The sequence below is a fragment of the Elephantulus edwardii genome, unplaced genomic scaffold (genome assembly GCF_000299155.1).
Source record: "Elephantulus edwardii isolate Elephantulus edwardi_28Jun2011 unplaced genomic scaffold, EleEdw1.0 scaffold00106, whole genome shotgun sequence".
Classification (NCBI taxonomy): domain Eukaryota; kingdom Metazoa; phylum Chordata; class Mammalia; order Macroscelidea; family Macroscelididae; genus Elephantulus; species Elephantulus edwardii.
In genome coordinates, this window is record NW_006399856.1 from 10,666,514 (window position 1) to 10,671,005 (window position 4,492).

Sequence of the window (4,492 nt, forward strand, 5' to 3'; positions counted from 1 at the left end):
GATTCAGTGACTGGGGTAATGGGGGTAGATGTGTGAGGGACAATAATATTGGCACAGGACTGAACAGGGTTTGGAGCTGTTGTACATAGGGTCGCTATGAGTTGCAGGCAACTCAACAGCATATAACAACAACAAAGTGTTCTACATTTTAGGGGACAGTTGTGTTGCATGGCTGATTGGGTTGCTAACCCAGAGGTTGGTGGTTCAAATCTGTCAATGACTTCCTGAAAGAAAGATGAGCTATCTCCTCCCATAAAGATTTGCAGCCTCAGAATCCCAAAGGTCACAATGATTCAAATTTGACTACAGAGGATTTGGTTTTGGTATAAGGTCACTATGCTTAGTTCCAACTCAAAGCAACGTGACTTTGGCTTTATGGATCACCAGGAGGTGTCTGGAAGCCATTGGTGGATTTGCAACCCAGTATAAATATTGGTACAACGACACATATAGAATAAAACCTAGAGATAATTTCTCACCAGAGAATTGTATAAAAACAAACAGATTTACCTAAAGTAATTAAAACCACCATGTGTAAATGATGGCAATACATAAGCTTCAAACTGTGAAATCTGTATTAGTCAGTTTTTCAGATGGGTATAGTGGTAAGCAGCAGCCCTGTAATCCCAAAGGTATGTGGTTTGAGGCCAGCAGCCAGTCCACAAGAGATGGATGGGCATTCTCCACCACTGTGATTAATTGCCTCTGAAAACCTGCCAGAGAGTCAGCTATAGGTTGGTTCTGACTCAAAGTTACACCCATCATCCATGGTCCTTTATTAATTTTATTTCTTTAAACTCTTTTTATTAATTTTACACTGGTTTACCTACAAAGTTTGTATTGCCACTCACATCGAATCTCTCCTAACTCCCCAACCCACTCTCCTCCACCCATCAAACCATGCAACCCCCTGATTACCCCCTCTTCTATCCTCCTTCTACAGATAGTACTTCTCTAGTCCTTCTTATAGATGTCTATACATACAACCTTGTTTGCTGAAAGTAAGAAGAACTTGAAGCATTCATTGCAGAAGATCAAAGAATACAGCCTTCAATATGGACGGCATCTCAACATCGAGAAGACAAAAATTCCTACCACTAGACTGAGAGGAAACATGATGGATGGAAAAGAGGCTGGAACTGTCAACAACTTCAGCTTACTTGGATCCAAAATTAACACCCTTAGTACCAGCAGTCAGGAAATCAGGAGATGTATTGCACTGGGAAAGTCTGCAGTTAGAGATCTTTCCAAATTATTGAGGAATAATTGATGTCAGTTTGAGGACTAAGGTGTGTTTGATTCAGACCATGGTCTTTCTTATCACTTGCTGACATGCATTTGAGTGCTGGACAATGAATAAGGATGACAGAAGAAGATGCCTTTGAGTTGTGGTGTTGGAGAGGAACACTGAACATCCCATGGACTGCAACAACAAACAGATTTGTCTTGGAGAAAGCACAGTCAGAAATGCTCTTTGGAGGCAAAGATGATAAAGCTTCTCCTCACATACTTAGGACATGCTGCTAGGAGGGGCTAGTTCTTGGAAGGGAGTATGATGCTTAGAGAGACAGAAGGTTGGAAAAGGAGAGGAAGACCCTCAGCCAGGAAGACTGACACAGTGACTGTGACAATGGGCTCTAGTGTGTCAGAAAGTGTGAGGATAGCACAAGATAGAACAGAGTTCAGATCTGTTGTTCATAGAGTCACTATAGGTCATACTCAACTTGATGGCACCTATCAACAACATAGTCCTTCTTTACAAAGGAATCAGTATTAAACTTTGCAGTTCCTCAATGTTGTTCTAGGCCTGTACTGTATTATTTTCATCTCATGAGATGCAACCATTGGTGGATGTGAGGCTATTTCTAAGCCTTACGCTTTATTGTTGGAACTGGGGAAGCCTTTGGATTTTCCATCTCTCTGCTTTGGATATCTGCACAGTGCTATTGCTCTTAGTAATAACTTGAAACTTCTGACTCTTGCATTGTTTCATTGAGATGATAACTCTTCTCTAGTGAGAGTTTTCCCACAACTCTCCTCTCTAGTAGCTGTGATCTTTCCATAATAAGTTGATGACGGGAATTTCAAAGTCCTCGTGATCCCTGATGGTGCACTTGTTACATGCTCATCTGTGAATCAAAAAGTTGGTGGTTCAAATCCATCAATGGCTCCCAAGGACGCTTGGCAATCTACTTCCATAAAGGTCACAGCCTAGAGGAACCTGTGATTCCTGTTTCATCAGATGGTGCTGTTACGAGCTGAAATTGACTCTGCACCAAACAACGATGAGAGTATGCGTCTCTTTCCTTAAATAGCACCACTTGCAGAGTGAACATCCTCTCTGAAAAAGCTTATTTAGAAAACCAGTAATATCTGATCTCTTTGTGCTCAATATAGTGTGGCTTGCCCTCAAAACACACTCTCTTGGATGAACATGATGGTTGTCTCTTTTCCTTGGACCTCACATGACTAACAGAGGTTAAATACTAAACAGCGTAGTTGGGGGAAAGCGTCCAAGTATCATCTGTTTTACATCTTTTGGTCGGAGTTATCCTCTCGGCTGTTTACTTTGTGAATATATTTCAACTACATAGATAGAATTGCATAGAGTCAATGTACTCCTCGTGTGTCAGAACAGAACTGCAATCCTTGGATGGCGCAAACTGTTAGGAATGCAGTTACTAGCCAGAAGGTTGGCAGTTAAGGTCTCAATCACCAGCCAGCCATAAGAATAAGCTGACAGTCTGTTTCTGAGTGCTCATAGCCTTGAAACCCCAAAAGAGGAGTTCTTCTCTGCACACATAGGGTCTCCTTGGGTCAGAATTGATTTGATGGTAAATAACAACAAAGAAACCGTTTACTCCCTCTTCATTGTCTCGCCAATAAGCACTGAACACTCTCAGGCCACCCTGAATGGGGGAGAACTGTTTGGAGCACCTGTTCAATCTTTTACCAAAGGAAATGTTGTTGCTGCTACTTCTACTGCCGTGTGTCATCAAGTCAGAACCCAGAGGATTTTCAGAGACCGGTCCTTGGAGAGGGACATCATGCTTGAGAGGGTAGAGGGACAGAGCAGGAGAGGAAGACCCTCTATGAGGTGGATTGATTCAGTGACAGGGATAATTGGGATGGGAGTGTCAGAGACAGTGCGATTGGCACAGAACAGAGCGGAGTTTAGGGCTGTTGTACATAGGGTCGCTACGAGTCGCAAGCAACTCGATGGCACATAACAACAACAACATAAATTGCACAGGAAGAGAGGACCCATCTGTCTCTTCTAAAGCAACTGGTGCATTTGAATTGTGTGCCTTTGAATTGGAGGCACACCTCTTTAACTACTAGGCCACCAGAGCTCCCTACTAAAGAAAACATGGCTATGTTAATGAGCAAACAGTTTCCGTTTACTTGGTTCCACAGTCAACACTCTTGGTAATAGCAGCCAGGAAATCAGGAGATGAATTGCATTGGGAAAGTCAGCTGTGAAGGACCTCTCAAGAGTACTGAAGAGCAACAATGTCAGGCTAGAGACTAAGATGCGCCTGAGCCAGGCTATAGTCTTTGCAATTACGTGCTATGCATCGGAGAGTTGGAGAATGAATAGGGATGATAGAAAGAGAATTGATGCCTTTGAGCTGTGGTGCTGGAGAAGAGTGTTAATATACCATGGACTGCTAGGAGAACAAACAGGTTTGTCCTGGAGAAGGTGAAGCCGGAATGCTTCTTGGAGTCAAGGATTCTGAAGCTTCATCTGACATATTTTGGGCATGTTGCAAGGAGGGATTATTGACTGGTCCTTGGAGAGGGACATCATGTTTGGGAGCGTGGAGGGACGGCACAGGAGAGGAAGACCCACGATGAGATGGATCGATTCTGTGAGTGGAGTGGTGGGAATGAGTGAGTTTGAGATGACGAGGTTAGCACAGGATAGAATGGCGTTTAGGGCTCTTCTGCATAGGGTCGCTATGAGTCACAAGCAACTTGATGGCACATAACAACAATAATGGAGGAAAATCATCACGCTGGGAAAGGTGAAGAAGACTCTCAACAAGACAGACTGACACAATGACAGTAACAATGGATGTGAGCACGTTAGAGTGCAGGAGGACAGCAAGGGTAGAGCAAGGTTCCAAAGCACTGAGTCATCGTCGACTAGACGGTGCATAACAACAACAAAACAACTCACCTGAGGAATCGTTTGTTACATATTCAGCTCTAGTATCTAACCTTTTGAATCTGGATATAGTTTAAGATAGCAGAAGTTTTATGTCCTATTGTCTGCACACAGAACTCGATTCTACTACCACTCATCAGCTCTATGATCCTGAGTCTGTTACTTCATCACGCTCTGACTCTGTTTACTCATCAGTAAAATGGGGCAGCAATATAACCTGGCACATGGCATTAGTGTGAGGATTAAATGGTATCTGCCAGGTATTTGAAGTGGTATCTGGCATGCAGAAAGCATCTCCGTAAAGATTAGTCAATAATTTAG